Source organism: Arvicanthis niloticus, chromosome 3 (genome assembly GCF_011762505.2).
Source record: "Arvicanthis niloticus isolate mArvNil1 chromosome 3, mArvNil1.pat.X, whole genome shotgun sequence".
Taxonomy (NCBI): domain Eukaryota; kingdom Metazoa; phylum Chordata; class Mammalia; order Rodentia; family Muridae; genus Arvicanthis; species Arvicanthis niloticus.
In genome coordinates this window covers 12,411,823-12,429,117 of record NC_047660.1, presented here as the reverse complement: position 1 = coordinate 12,429,117, position 17,295 = coordinate 12,411,823, and the positions used below count along the sequence as shown (strand labels likewise).

The following is a 17,295-nucleotide window of genomic DNA, read 5'->3' as shown; positions in this document are numbered from 1 at the left end:
TTTTGCTCAAAGAAACTTAATACAACTAAGAATTGTGTTGCCTGCCTTACAAGAAGTAAATAAGCAGACAGTGGCTGTTTAAGAAATATAATGTACAAATTGAAGTTCATCACCAGTGTATGTTTCAGTCTTCCCGGGGTAGATAACAAAACATACCATTGATCATCTTCAATTTTGTGTAGTTGACTAAAGGATGTAAAATCATTTAATGTTACATGATATTTTTAATAATTGTGTTATATAAAATACCCTAAACACTTTTGAGTGAGAAAATAAATTGTTTTCTAAGAAACAATATTTCTCAAAATCTTTTTATATGGATTGATGAATATACTGAACTATTCATCTTGGCATTTTAAAAGATCAAGAAACAAGGTCTGATTTATTTTTTTTAAGTGAATATACAATTTTATTTAACATTCAAATTTCATTAAGACATGTGCAATATGGCAATTTTATTGGGGGTGGGGAGTTAACCCTGCTAAAATGATTGCTTGCTGATGTTTAGCCAGAGTGTCCAGTTCACAAGTAATACCAATTAAATATTTTATTGAATAAATACAATACTCACAAAATGCATTCAATTTTTTTCTAAAAAATCCCTTTTAAAGGCCTTTCTAGTCACAATAAAGGCAGATATTCTAGTTTAAAATCATTGTCTAATTTTATACAGCACTTGTATCTTTTAGTCCACAAGTATATTAGTAAATGATAGAGAACATTTAATACAATCATTTCTACATTACTAGTAAATGAATTTCTAAGAATAAAAGATTTTACAGACCCCATGCCCAACAGTCTAACTCTAAAGAGAATAAAGCCAATGCCTTTCCTCACAAGAGCTCAGGACTACAGTCACTTGGCTATCAGAATCTGTATTTGTGATCCATTATGAGCACTGAGACAAGATTCAAATACTATCAAAGAAGCACAACCATGTTGTGAGCAAGCACTATATTCAAAACTATCTCATCCCAGGAGTTAAATTAGGTCAGCCACATTCATAGGCATTTCTTCCACTAAATTATTGTAGAACGTCTCAATGTCACAAAGAATTCACTTGTCTTCTTCAGTAACAATGATTATAGCTCCACCTTTCCTCCCAAATCAACCTCCTCTGCCAATTCTGTGAAGATAATTTTCAGGATTGGTAGTTGGATCATTGTTTATAACCAAGGACACTTGTTGCACATTAATATCATGAGCCAAAAAGTCAGTAGTGATCGAAACACAGGTTGACCCTGAATAGAATCCCCTCATGATGATATCTCTTTCTTGTCACCATGAGGAGCAGAAACTCTGAAATCCCTGGCATACATTTTCTCTGGGAGCAGTCTACCTTGTACCTTGTTTGAGAAAAATAACCACTTGTGTGATAGTCTCATAAAAGTCAAAAATAAGTATCCAGATTCCACTCCTCTCATTAAACAGTAATATAGAAATGGTTAATTCCATCAAGGGTCCATTCTTTCTTCTTCACCAGAATTCAAATAGGATCTCTCGTGAACCTCTTGGTCACATCTAGCACATCAGTTGGCATGGTGGCAGAAAGCAACACAACCTGAATGACAAGCTGTTATTTATATCCACAAATAATTCTTCAGGTAACATTTTCTGTGAACACAGTTCTAAGAAGTAAATACTATTCATGTTATGTAATTATCATGAATATTTATAAGATACATGTATAAGAAAAATAATTTTATATCTTCCTCTCAGGTAGTATTGCATGCAATAAGTACTATTATGATTTTGTTTTATAAACATTAGTAATTTTTACAAATTACAAATGCTGCTAAATTAAACTTACTAAAAATTATCAGTTAAGCTTTTAAGTGTCCTCATTTATATGAGTCAAGTAGTCAAACAGACTGTATGTATAAATATAAACACTTTTCTACACAAGATCTTTTTTCTTTTTAAAAATTTTTTATTGGTTATTTTATTAATTTACCTTTCAAATGTTATCCACCCTCCTGGTTTCACCTCTGCAAACCCCCTATACCACCCTCCCTCCCCTGTGCCTCTATGAAGGTTCTCCCACACCCGCCCACTCCTACCTCACCACCCTAGCATTCCCCTATTCTGGGGCTTCAAGCCTTCACAGGACCAAGGGCCTCCCCTCTCACTGATGCCAGATAAGACCGTTCTCTGCTAAATATGCAGCTGGAGCCATGGGTCCCTCCATGTGTACTCTTTAGTTGGTGGCTTAGTCTCTAGGAGCTCTAGGGGTTCTGGTTGGTTGATGTTGTTCTTCTTATGGGGTTGCAAACCTGCAAACCCCTCCAGCTCCTCCAGTACTTTCTCTAACTCCTCCATTGGGGTCCCCTTGCTCAGTCCAATGGTTGGATGCAAGCATCTGTGTCTGTATTAGTAAAGCTCTCTCAGAGCCTCTCAGGAGACAGCTATATTAGGCTCCTGTTAGCATGCACTTCTTGACATCAGCAATAATGGATGGGTTTGGTTCCTGTATATGAGATAGATCCCCAGGTGGAGGAATCTCTGGATGCCGTTTCCTTCAGTCTCTGCTCCACACTTTGTCCCTGTATTTTTTTAAGAGAGGAGCAATTTCTTTTTGAGAAGGGTGGATGGCCCCATTCCTCAACTGAGAGCCAAGCCTAACCTCTTCATATCTTATTCTCTACAGGTTCTCTCTCACCTTTGTTGGATATTTCAGCTAATGTCATCCCTGTTGGGTCCTGGGAGCCTCTTGCTTTCTTGGCATCTGGGACTTTGTGTTGGCGATCCCAGTCCCCCATTCCCCATTGCTACACAGCTCTGTTAAATTTCCTGACTCTTTGTACATCTCCCCTGGCTCCTTCCACACCTGATCCTGCCCCCCCCCCAACGGCCTTCTTTCTTTTATCTTTCTTTTTCTTGTCTCTCTCTGTCTCTGTTCCTGTCTTTCTCTCTCCCTCTTTTTGTCTCTCTCTGTCCTTCTTTCCTCACTCACTTCTTTTTTTTTTTTCTCTTTGTAAGTCTATCATGTAGCTCAGGCTGTGTTTGAACTCAGTATCTATTAGAAGATATGAGGATGACCTTGAACTTCATAGCTTTCTCCCCAGATCTTCCAAGTTCTAGGATTACAAGAGTGCACAACTCTTTAAATTTCTGGTCATTTATTATAAAATTTTATTATTTTCCTCAGTGACTAAAATGTATAAAGCAATGTAACATGATTCAACCAACAGGAACACATTGACATTGTGTTGTCCTCTGAGATAGGGAGATCCACTTATTCCAGATCAAGGTCTGACTCTTGGTATTGGCAAATACTAGACTGCTCATAAAGACACATTACAGGATAAGCTGGTGTTAACTTATTTCCAAGTTTACAATCTGTAAAATATGTCAAAACTTCACTATTTTCATCCTTCCAAACTTCAGTTGACCACCCATATCTAAAAGAACGTTAAAATTAACCAACATACAGAGGCTCAGAGCTATGGAAGTTCACACCTCCACTGAGGAATTAGTGCTTTCCTGGGGTGGGAAGGAGCTGGGAAAGGACTATGCTGAAAAGAGATTTTAATCCAGCTGAGAGATGCTGTGAGCAGATGGTCATATTCCAATGTGGGAAAAACATAAGTCTTTGACAGCTGTTTGTGAGCTATGCCTCTGTTTTGATAACCACATTGCACCAATTTGCTCATTATTTTAATGCTGAAAATGAATCTGTGTTAGAAATACTATTGTCATTTTAATAATTAATAAATTTCAGTTATGAACTGTATGGGGAGAAAAATATGTTTTAGTTGTACACAGAAAATATTTCAAATATTTGTAATAGTGCTATATATTTTTAAAGTCTCATTATAGAAAACCAAAAGTGATTTTTAAATTGCTAATATAGATAATTTTAAAGAGAACAATTTAACCAGTTTATATTATTTCCACATTATTGTTACTTTTAGATGCTTGTAAAATAACTACAAATTATTCTTCCCAGTTAGTCTATTACTATTTAGGTGTTGTTAGTTGTGATAATTCATATTTAATTGAGTTAATGATTTTTAAAATAACTCGCAAACTTTACTGGTTTTCAAAGTTTTGAAAACCAGGTATAGAACATCATATCTAATTATTCCTTTCAAAAGTGTAACAGTAAAAAGAAGAAAGAGGTGGTGCTTCTGACTCTGCCTGCTCTTGGGACTCATTTTCTCTTATTAGGTTTGTTCCCAGTCTCATTGCATCTTGTTAAGCAGTGTCCAGTCACTATCCCTGGGAGGTCTGCTTTGTTTTTCTGCAGAGAAATGGAGGAACAGTAGATCTGGCTGCCTAAAAGGGGAAGTGGGTGGAACTCGGAGGACTGGAGGGAGAAGAGACTGTGTTTGGGATGTATCGTATAAGAGAATAATAAATAAAAAGAAAAAACAAAAATGGAAACTATAAAGGAATTTTATTCATAAAACTAAATCAACCATAAATATGAAATCATATTTCCAAAGAATTGTGTTGATGATCTGTAATATGTGAATTGACAAAGCATATACTTGATATACTGGACATATATGTCACTGTGTCCTTCAGCATGCTTGAATTTCATGCAGGCATTTCTTATCTAAGTTGCTGGCCTCTCTTCTGCCCCAAATCCTAGTTATGTAAAATTAAACATTTCAGGTTTTAATAAGACTAGGAACCTCCCCTCACAGTAAGGCTGGACAAGGCAACCCTTTAGGATGAAAAGGGTTACAAAAGCAGCAAAATCATCAGAGACAGCCCTTGTTCCCAATGTTAGGAGTCCCACGAGAAGACCGAGCATCACAACTGTAACATATGCGGTAGGCCTAGATTCGTCCCATGCAGGCTCTATGATTGTTGGGTTAGTCTCTGGTTTTGTCCCTGCGAGCCCAAGTTAGTTAATTATGGGGGATTGGGCCTGGGAGGAAAAGAAAGAGGAGATACTGCAATCAGGACATAATATGCAAGAGAATAAAATTTAAAAATTAAAAAGATACAGAGGTTTCATTGTTCACTCTGTATTTGTGTATGTATGTATGTATGTATGTATGTATGTATGTATGTATATTTTGTTACTTTACTCCTTGATGGGTAAAAATAATTTAAAGAAGGAAAGATTTATGTTGGATCACAGTTTGAGGATTCAGTCCATCACAGTGAGGAAGGCTTAGCAGGAGAACTCTGAAGCAGCTGGTACCACTGTGCCCTCAGTCAGGAAACCTCAAGTGTGAGAAGTTCCACTTAGCTCACTTGTTTTATTCAGGGGTGGATCCCAGTCACTGAAATAAAGGTGAGTCTTTCTACCTCACCTGACCTAATCTAGACAACCCATTTCACATATGCCCAGAGGCTTGTATCCATAGTAGTTCTAAGTGTCATCAAGTATGAACCAATGAGAATTTTTTAGAATTACAATTATTTATCTTGTGACTTTTTTTCTTGTGTGTGAGTAGAAATGTTGATGCTAGTGAAATTACACTTATTGGAGAAGAATCTACAACCACTAATTTACTAAACCAATTTAATCCTTAACAATGATCTATAAACATTTGTCCTTATAACCACATATAAATATAGCCTTCAGTTCTCATCAAAGAAAATTCTCTGCAGATGGCAATCACTACAGAAGATAATAATGAGTCAGTTATGGAGAGTTGTAGAGCCCAGTTCCAACAGACACATCTACAAAAACACTCCTGCACCTAAATCTTAGGGATCATTGATTAAGAGGGAGAAGTAAGATTCTAGGAGCCAAATGACCAGGGAATTTCTGTGAGATTGTGTCTCCTAGTAACATAGGAGACTTGTGAGGTCTCCCTGGAAATCGGATCATAGCTAGAAAACGATATGCATTATGTGAATTCTAACTGAATCTTTTTAGTTCTAAATTTTTCTTGCTCTTTTGGATGAATAAGTTGCAGTTTTCTTTTATATATCATGATTTCCATAAATCATACTATGTTTAACCATAGTGTTTTGAAGCAAAAATTTTTACATTAATTCTATACTGCTATAAATTCCTTTCCATTTTCATGTCTCCTGTGAACATTTTCAAATTAAGTATACAGTGGACATTCCCTTACCTATTCCCTTTTACTTTTAAGTTTGTTCTGCTTCGGTTGCTCTACTATATTTAGTAGCAGAATATAAATAATAACATTGTATATTGAGGATCCAGTTATTTTTTTTTAATTTTATTTTTATTTTCTCTTCTATTCAGTTGAGTGTCTTTTTGGCTATAGGTTATCAACCATTTCTCTACCACCTTTATATCCTGTTGCTAGGACAAATTGTAGTTCAGAGATTTTGTGGCTTGTTTGGTGACCTAAACCCTCCACTTGAAGTCTGGCCTGGTTATAGATCACCAGATCAGTCTCTGGATCATCTGTTACTAGAAATATTACGTAGTGTTACCCTGGTAAATTCCTGGGAGCTTTCATTTCACTAATTTTCTATTATTTGCCCCAAAAGACCCCCAATTCAGGTTTTCTTTCCTAGTACTGTCTCCCTCTGTCTTTATTTCCCATGAGCCCTCTTTGTCCATCCTGAACACTCTCTGTCCACAAACAATATCTCTTCTAGTTTCCCTTTCAAGAGAGATCTCCTCTTGAGCCCACCTATTTTACTTAGCCTCTCTGGGTCTGTGGAATGTAAGATGGCTGTCCTTTAGTTTGCAGTTAATATCCACTTATAAATGAATACATACCATGAATGTCTTTCTGGGTTACATCTGCCCAAAAGATGCTGTATTCTGCCACAAAGACACTTGCTCCACTATGTTCACAGAAGCTTGAATCCTAATATCCTGAAACTGGAAATAACCTAGATGTTCGTTAACCAAAGAATGGATAAAGAGTATGTGATACATTTTCAGTATGAAAAATTACTCAGCCATTAAAAATAATGACATGAAAATTGAAGCAAAAAAATGGATGGAAGTAGAACAATCACTTTTTAAAAATGGACATTAGTAACTAAAAACCTGTTTTTCTTTTTAATTTTTAAAACATATTTAAGGATATTTTCTGCCTATGTTGGAAGATAGTTTTCCACTAAATCTTGAAAATCCAAATCCCACTTAAATAGTAAGTCAAAAAACATTTAGAATAAATGCATGTAAATAAAATATCCAAAAAAAAAAAAAAGAAAGAAAGGAAAAAAGAAAAAAATAAATGTATTTTGGCAAATATAAAAAAAAGAAAATAATTTTAAATACATATATAAAAAAACTTTGTCATATTTTGTCTGATGTTCCCTGAGCCTTGTACTCAGGAGCTGAGTTACATTTACATCCATTGGAGCTGAGATTTCCATAGTTCTTAGCTCTTTTCTTTGCACACTGCTGTGATTTTCTTTAATGGTCTTCATTTCTGTTAGAAAGCAGCTTCTTTGATGAGGAGTGATAGCTATCTTCATATGTGGGTTTAGGGATATAGAACGTAGTTAGGAATTCTACTGTTCTAGCAAATGGTGGTGTTAGGTTACTGTTTATGACCCAGGACTTCACTAGCTCCAAGTAGTTGGGGAGGTTTCATGAATGAGATTTCTATTTTGTACCTTTATGAGTATCTTGTCATGCTGGTCATGCCCGTGGTATATAGATGTCAATACTGGGAAGAATTAATAACTGCTGCCCTCTGAAAGCAGCTTGCTTATTATTTTCTGGCAGGATAGATGGTAGATCTACATGAAGAACTCTGATTTTGAGTATCTTTCATAGACCTGGCTGTATAAAAGAAGACCTGGAAAATGGCAACATCAATGGATATACTAACATGAAAGGAGGACAATCACACAGGGTCTCTCCTATAGATAAAGAATTTAGGGCAACTAATGACTGATGAGAGAGGGAGGAATACCCTTTCCCAGGGATGAGGCCTTGATTAATTTTCTAATATAAAGTAGTCAAACATGAAACCATATACAGACATACCATGAAAATATTTAAATATCTAAGCTTATCTAAGATATATAAATATATATACATGTTTATATCATCTTTTTTCAAGTAACTATACTTATACTTTTTCTTAATATTTATATTTTAATAAAATAATTAATATTATATATTAATGTATGCATTTAAATGTACATATTAAACATTTATATATTATTTTATTATTTAATATAAATTTGTATATATATATGTATATGTGTGTGTGTGTGTGTGTGTACATATGATAATAATGAGGATATCAATTTAAAATTGGGAAGGAATATAGAGTGTGGTAAGGAGGAAATGGTAAAGTGATATAAATTTATTTTATTTAAAAACATTTTTAAAAGTCACAAACAAAAAACAGAAACAAAAAAAAAAGCAAAACATAAATGGAGGAAGGAAAGATTACAAGAGCCATTAGGTCCAGAGACTTTTGTCTAAGAGTGTGTCTTCTAGAAATGACAGGGATGCTTCATCAATGGTACTTCATAAAATATGGTGCCCTAAACAAACAATGGCAAGAGTAATGGATATCTTCATGGAAAAAGGATTTCCACCCCTAGATAACAATCTACAACCAACCAATGACTACAAAGAGCTATAACTAATGCTTCCATAGTGACCGTTAAATTGGTTATGCAACACAAAGTGGCCAAAATTGATATTGTGTACATACAAGCAACACTAACTTGTCTCCATATACTGTATTATGTATTTATGTATTTATGCATACCATGTGTGTGAAACAATGATATTTAAATTGAAAAAGTGGAGTAAGAAGGCATGGGAGAACCGAAATAGAAGGACCCTTTAGGGTTGGAAGGCAGAAGAGAAGTTGGAAATAGCATAATTACATTTTAATGATAATATTAAGAAAAAGTGTGAGCATAGGTACTTGAACACAAAAGAAAATCCTGATCTGCTAGAATGTCTTGTCATATGTGCATGGTGTCTGAGGAAAAATTGATGGTCACTTTATGGACTCTGGATGACCTAATGCTTGATTGATCTGACAGAACAGTTCAATTTTTAATCTTCTGGGAAGCCCTATAAAACCATATTAAACTTAATTAATTTGTTACAATTGTCTACGTCATAGAAATCAATCATATCATAAATAGCAATTTAATAGAATTCTTGTCCATAATAGAAATTTTGAGATATGAAACACTCAATGTGAGACAAGATTAAATAATGATTGTTGTTATAAATGTTATATCTAACAGAGTAGAAGAAATATGTTTAGTTCTATATATAGCACAGAATTGGGATGATATCACTCATGAGTGTGTAGCAGCATGAGTCACTCAGGCTAATACATTTTCACTTCATAACACAGTGTAATGTTTTTATTACACTGCAATGTAATTCTATAGGCACTTATTTGGAATATATTTTTCCAACCAATTATAATTTTTAAAAATTGCATGTAGGAACACATTTCATGAATAATGCATATAGGTGTGTGTTGCACTTTTAAAATTTTCATTTTTTTTCTAAATTTTGACACAAGGTTTTATAACTATGTTCTAAATGCTTTACATTATGCAAAAAGATTAACAAAAACATTGTAAACACATATGCTTCAAAAAGAAAAGCAACAGTGGTATCTGTACTTAGGTTACACTTATCTTCTTCAAATTATCATGATACTCTAATTTAAGAAAAAGGAACAGTAAGTAACAAATTACACTAAACATGTGGCACTTTGAATGAGAATAGCTCAATAAGAGCATGCATTATTTTTAACTGCTATTTAAAATTTTATCTATCTATCTATCTATCTATCTATCTATCAATCATCTATCTATCTATCTATCTATCTATCTATCTATCTATCTATGTAAATCCAAAATGCTGCCCTCCTTTCTGGTGCCCCTCAGAATTACTCCTGGTCAATAGTAGGTGAAATTGTTGGGAAAAATATGTGGTCTTGGTCAACAAATTTTACTACTAGTAATGTGCCCATTCTCTTGCCCTCTCCCTCCCCTTTTCTACTACGATTGAGGCACCATACCTGTCTGCTTCCCTTCATGATAATCATATACCAGCCTTCAAAAACTGTACATGATCTTCTAATCAAATGCTTGCTTTAAGAATTGGCTTCATCACCAGTACCTCCTTCAATGGAAAGCTTCTCCACCTTCAACATGAAGCCTCTGCACTACAGTCTCACTGCCTCTCTACAAGAATGAGGTGAAGCTACCAAACAGCCGATTCCCATGCCAAGAATGTGGAGTCTTACACCAGTGGGGTTGGATAGTGAATATAGTCAACTGGTTACTGCTTACACTCCAGAATTAAATTATATTGAACAAGGAAAATCAACAATATAGCAATAAATAAATAAATAAATAAATAAATAAATAAATAAAATGTAAAAATGATAGTAATAAACTAGAGTATAACCAAACTGTGAAAAAACATAATTGTCTTCATTATGGTGTCTCCTCATAGCAACTGAGCAGTAACTAAGACAAAATGAATGCATTAAAAATACATTCCTGAAATCCTGACCAACAGTTTTTAAATTCCAGAAAAAAAAATATGTTTAGTAATATATCTCTCAAGTTTACCAAGAGTGATCAAATTTGAAATCACAGTCATTTTTGTATCCACATTATTTTTATTAATTGTGGTCAGTTTTTTATTCCCATTTTATATCCTTATTTGATGCTTTAAGCACTACTTTCTGCACTCTGTGGCACAGTCCTATTAAAGACCTCATTACTTTTGTCAAAATATTTAACCATATTCTGACAAGATACCATAGCTGAACATGTCAATGTAATAGAATATACAGATATTAAGCTTGTTAATACTACTTCACTAGTAACAAACTTCTGATACATGATGTTGAATGGACACAGTATTCATGGCATGATACATGAACCACAATCCTCTTAAATATCAGTCCTCCAAATATTTAAGTTCAGTTTTAATAAATGTCTCATGCCTGTCTCATCCCAACAATTTTTTTTTATCAGAGTGTTTTAATTATTTTGGAATTTCACATAATACAACCCAACACTCACTTCCTAGTCCTCCCGGGTCCACCTTCAATTATTTTGAAGGAAGAAGAAAAAAAAGAAGAATAGAAGAAGAAAAAGAAGAAGAAGAAGGAGGAGGAGGAGGAGGAGGAGGAGGAGGAGGAGGAGGAGGAGGAAGAGGAGGAGGAGGAGAAGAGAAGAAGAAACACACACACACAACAACAACAACAACAACAACAACAACAACAAAACAAAACAAACCCAGGAATTTCAATCCATGTTGCCCATATATGCAGTGGAACACTATGAAACTCCCAGTAGCCTGACACTTTAAAAAACTGAATCACCCCAAATTTAAATTATGTCTTGTCCTTTAAAGTTTTCTCTAAAACTTTATTTCTACCCTAAGAATCCCTTTTTCTCATTGTTGATAGCTATCAATTCTAGTCAATACATAACAACATACTTCAAATCTCACTACTCTATATGATCACCCAAATTTATACATTATTATATCTTCATAAGAAATGGTTCACCTCAAACTGATATTTTAGTTAAGTCAGTTTATGTGTTGTACTTGTCTTGGGAAATATCTAAATTGTTAAGTCTTTGAACATCTGTATATATCTATATCTATATCTATATCTATATCTATATCTATATCTATATCTATATCTATCTATCTATCTATCTATATAATCACTTATATATACACACACTAAAAAGTTAGACATATTCATCCTTCATTAGATAATAAGTTGACAAAACTTTATTATTCACATTTTAAGAATACAGATGCAAATGCTGGCAACCATCCATCAGACTGAGCATGACGAATTGTGGGAAGAACTGAAGTAACTGGTGGAGGCTCAATGCCCTAGCATAGGGAAATGCTAAGGCAGTGAGGCAGGAGTGGGTGAGGGAACACCCTCATAGAAGCAGTGGGAAGGGAGGTGGGGGATGGGTTTTTTAGAGGAGACACCAGGAAGAAGGATAACATTTAAAATGTAAATAAATAAAATAACTAATTTTTAAAAAGAGAGAAAAGAAAGAAATTTGAAAATATATTCTGGTAAATTTCCTCTGTTCATTTGAATAGCAATGTATAGTATCTTCTCAACATTGTGTGTTTGCTAATGTATTCAATATGCTTTTCTGTGCCACCTAAGATAATTTCAGGAATATGCTACCTGGGATAATTAATTGTAGGTTCTCTATCAGCTGAGTTTAAGTTTTCTTTAACATCTATGAATCAGCCATACTGCTGTCATTCCAAAGATCTGAGACATTAAAATCTAATTCCCATAATGCATGTTGATCAGTTCCCAGTTGTCTATCATACTGAGTAAGATGTTAACCATTTTATGAGAAGCAACTGAAAAACTTGTCCCTTGCTTTCCAGTATTAGCTCTATTGTCCTGTGTTTTTAAGATCTCTGAGTTATTTTAAAAATATCATATTACTAGTAATTTTAACATTAAGAATATTTTAACAATTACTTAAACTAATGTTACCTGGAGATTAGTTAATGTTTAGTTTATGTAAAGAAAATCTCTAATTGTATTTCTAGCTGATAGACTTGTCCTGAATATGTGATGTGTGTGTGTGTGCGTGTATGTGTGTTTGTGTGTTTATGTGAGATAAATTTCCATACACATTATTAATTTAATTTAAATAACAATTAAAATTCTCTTCTTATAAAAGAGTCTTGCCATCAGAGATATTTTATTGATTAAATTATTTATTTACTTTATATCCTGATGTCCTAATTGCAGCTTTCTGCATCTCCTTTCCTCCCACTTCCTCTTTCACTCCCTCCATCCCTCTGTTTCTTCAAAGAGGCCTCCCATGGATATTAACCAACCTAGGAATGTCAACTTGCCGTCAGACTAGGTTCATTTTCTCCTATTGAGGCTAGACAAGGCAGCTCAGTTAGGGGAAAGGAGTCCAAAGGAAAGTAATAAAGTCAGAGACAGCCCCATAACCTGTGTTGTTAGGAGTCTCACATGAAGACCCAGTTACACAACTGTTAATATTTTCAAAGGGCCTAAGTCTGTCCCATACATGCTTTCTGGTTGGTGGTTCAGTCTCTGTGAGCCCATTTGGCCACGGGTGAGTTTATTTTGTAGAGTTTATTATAGTATCCTTCACTTTATCCCCTTGCTCCTTCATTCTTCCTCTTTCTCTTAATACATTATTTCACATGCTCTGCCTCATGGTTAGCTATGGAATTCTCCATCTGATTCCATCACTTGCTGTGTGAAGCCTCTCTTATAACAGTTATGCCCAGTTCCTTTCTGTAAGTACAGTAGAGTATCATTGATATTCAGGGCATGTGTTTCAAACAGGGAAAGTCATTGGTTGGCCATTCGCTCAGTTTCTGTTCCTTTTATTTTTTTTCCTGCCCATCTAGACAGAGGTAACCGAAACCCAGGAAAACAACAATGATATATACACACTTATATGTGAATATTATCAATAAAGTATAGGATAACTGCACTACAATCCACAGAACTAAAAAAACTAAATAGCAAGTAGGACCTGAGTGCAGATTCTTGAATTCCACAGAGAAAGGAAAATAGACTATACATCTTAGGTAGATGGAAGTAGGGAAATGGGAGCATGTGGAGATAGGAACGGGGAGGGGAGAAAGCGGGAGAGGACAGAGGAAGAGAGTACTGGGAGAAAGGATTAGAATCAAGGGAAGTAGCCATTCTGTGATGAGTCAGAAACCTAGGACGATGCAATCTCTCAGAAAGATATAAAGATGACATTAGCTAAGACTCCTAGTAATGAGGGATATGGAACCTGAAATCGCTATCTTCTATAACCAGGAAAAGCTTCTAATGGAGAGACTGGGACATCAAGCCAACCATAAAACTCTCTACCCACAATTTGTACTGCCTACAAGATGTGCACAGATATTTATGTTTGGTCCGTACAGACTCACAATATACTTTTAAAAGAATTAAAGGAAAATTTATTAACTTCTGTTAAGGAATATCATTTTATTTCATGTATGTCTGTCTTTATGTAAAAATTACATATAAATATGTATGCTCATATGTACCTGTGTGCACCCCACACACACAGAAGAAAATCAACCAAAGTGAACATTTACAGAGTAAATGCACAATTCAATTTTGTAACATTTCCCCAATGTATTGTGTGTTTAACTTGAATTGTGACACAGTAGAAAATTTCTGAATTTGAAAAAAAATAATTACTTGAGATTATGTGCCATTAATATTTTACAGGAAGAAAATGTGATTCTTATTGTGATCTGTCATTCATGATATATTAACAGCTAACATTCACTAAAGTATGAAGATACAAAATGAGTATTATACTACATTCAAAGAGATACGTTTATAAACCAGCTGTCAAACAGTATTTGGAGCCTACATGTTATAACTGCAGAGATTCTTGATAATTTACAATACATGGAGAACATATTTATAGCTAAGCATGGAAATATAAGTTTGTGCACCATCACTAAAGGGACTGAAAAATGCTGGCGGAAAATTTCTGGCCGACTACTTCCAGATCTACTTAGGGAACACACATAGACCTTCTTACTAATCAAAAATATTGATAATACCAATAAGGTTATATGACAAAAATTATTATAATATCAATCTAGATCTGTTCCCTAGCCAACATGAGCCTCCTTTGTTTATATAAACTACTAAAATTATGCTAAAAATATTTATACCATCACAGAAAAAATAATTTACTAGCAGTATTAATGAGTCAGTTTATCCCTGTTTGTAATTAATTTGCTAACTGGAGAATATTTTTACGCTTCAATGATGCCCAAATACTCCAAAAATTATTTTTATAAGAAAAATTATAGAAGAGATTGGTATCTTAGTCACTAATTCAGTACCAGCTAAAAAGAGAAGATCTACACCGAACATCTTCAAAGTCAGACTTGCTTTTGTCTCACAAGTTACATCTGTCTTCTCTTACAATAAAACATCAGCACTTTGAGGAACTTTGGAATTCTCACCTATCACCCAACACCATTCAATCTTGTTTTCTATTATAAAGCTTTTGGGTTTTCAATTTTACCTTTGCTTTCCTGATTCTTCAGTGGTAATTTGTTTTCTTTTTCTTTTTTGCTTTTTTTTCCCTCCTTTTTCCTCTCCTCCTACTCCCTCCCTCTCATTTCCCCTATCCCTATCCATTACCTTTTACTTCAGAGAATGGGAAGCCTCCCATGGATATTAAACTACCTTGTCATATCAAGTTGTAGTTTGACTAACTGTATTTTCTATTATTGACTCTAGACATAACAGCCCAGTTAGGGAAAAAAAAAAATGGTTCAAAGGCAAGCATCAGAATCAGACACAGCCCCTTCTCTAGTTGCTAGGGGTCCACATAATGACCAATCTTCTTATTTGTTACATACATATAGGAGACATAGGTCCTCGTCATACATGTTCTTTGATTGGCTGCTCAATTTCTATGAATCCCTATGGGCAAAGGTTATGTAATTCTGTAAGTTTTATGTGGTATCCTTGACCCTTCTGGCTCCTTCAATCTTTTCTCTGCTTCTTTTGGAAGATTCCCAGAGCTCCACCTAATGTTTGGCGTAGGGTCTCTGATTCCATCAGCTGCTAGAGAAGCCTATCAGAGGATAGTTTTGCTAGGTGCCTAGCTGGTTGTATAAAAGAATATTATGAATAATATCAGGGATAGGCTTTCTTTTATAGCAAAAGTCTCAAGTTGAGCCAGTCATTAGCTGACCATGTACTCAATTTCTAATTCATTTTTACCAGTGCACATCTTGTACTCATGAAATTTTGTGGGCCAAGCATTTTGTGGGTGGGTTGATGTCCCCATCTCTCCATGGTTGCATCCTTCCTGGTTACAGGAGGCATTTTTAGGTTCTATATCTCCTATTGCTATGAGTCTTAGCCCATGTCAACTTCATATGTTCCTGTTCTCTCTCTCTCTCTCTCTCTCTCTCTCTCTCTCTCTCTCTCTCTCTCTCTCTCTCTGTGTGTGTGTATGTGTGTGTGTGTGTTCTACCCACACTATATGCCTCCTGTCCCCTTCCAATCCCTTCTTCTCTTCTTCCACCCTGTTCCCTCCCTCTACCCCACCATGTTCATTTTATTTCCAATTCACAGTGGTATTTAAGCATTCTTTCTTAGGTCCTCATTTTTACTAGGCTTCTTTGGTCTCTGGATTGTAGCATGGTTACACTGTACATTCTGGCTAATATCCACTTATAGGTGAGTACATTTAATGTGTGGGGATTTGGAGCAGGGGTTTCTAGATTACCTCATTCAGGATGAAATTTTCTAGTTTCATCCATTTTGCCTGCAAATTTCATGATATTCTTGTTTTTAATAGACGAGTAGTATTTCATTGTATAAATGTATGACAATTTTATCTATTCTTCAGTTGAGGGACATTTAGGTTGTTTCCAGTCCTCATGTTAAGAATATGCTGTTATGAACATAATTGAGGAAGTGTTCTCGTGGTTTGGTGGAGCATCTTTTGGGTATATGTACAGAGTAGTATACTTGAGTTTACAGGTAGAATTATTCCCAATTTTATGACAAGCCATCAAATTGATTGGCAAAGCTGTATAAGTTTTCCCTCCTTCCTGCAACAGAGGAGTTTTCCCCTTGCTCTACATCTTCACCAACAGGAGATATTTCTTGAGTTTTTGATCTTACCTATTCTAATTGGTATAATACACAAGACAGCCTATAATAGGCTCTCATGGCTCTGATAATAGCACAAATCAATTATTTTCATAAACACACACACACACATTGCTGCTTTTTATTTCTGTTGAAAAACCTAATTAGTACAGACTTAATTTTAGAGAATCAGAATATTAAGAATTAGCTTTTTAAAATTTGCTTCTTGTTATAGAAATCTGTTTTCTAATCCTATTAGACTTTAATATTTAATAACTCTACTTCTATTAAAAAAGAGATTAAAGAGAACCACAGATTAAAACTTCAATGGAGATACTCAAGTTCTTCAACTCAATAGCAGACTTACAATATTTAGTAAACCATGGTATAAACAGATGTCCTCTGATTTGGCATCATTATTCTGTTTGGAGGGCATTTGTCAAAGGCCAGTTTCTCCAGGTCATGGGAAACTGAGGAGAGGGCATAGAGTCAGTGATTGATCACTTACTTACCCGGCTTTTCTGTGAAGGAATAAAGCTTGATTTATTGCGACTGGCACTTCCTGTGCCTGATAAGAGACTCTCTGTACTTTTTGAATTCTTTATATTCTTTGGGGGCTGAAAGAAGAAAACAAAGAAAAATGATGAAAAATGATACAGTCACAGACACATGCACACACTTAGTAGATGAAGCAAGACAAGCTCCACCAACTTTAAATATACTCATATATACATACATGAATGAA

The 17,295-nt window shown here is 34.8% G+C and overlaps 1 pseudogene; it reads right to left on the bottom strand.

The window, feature by feature from the left end:
- Positions 1–963: 963 nt before the first annotated feature.
- Positions 964–17,295, bottom strand: part of LOC117705141 (eukaryotic initiation factor 4A-II-like) — a 68,958-nt pseudogene continuing 52,626 nt past the window's right edge.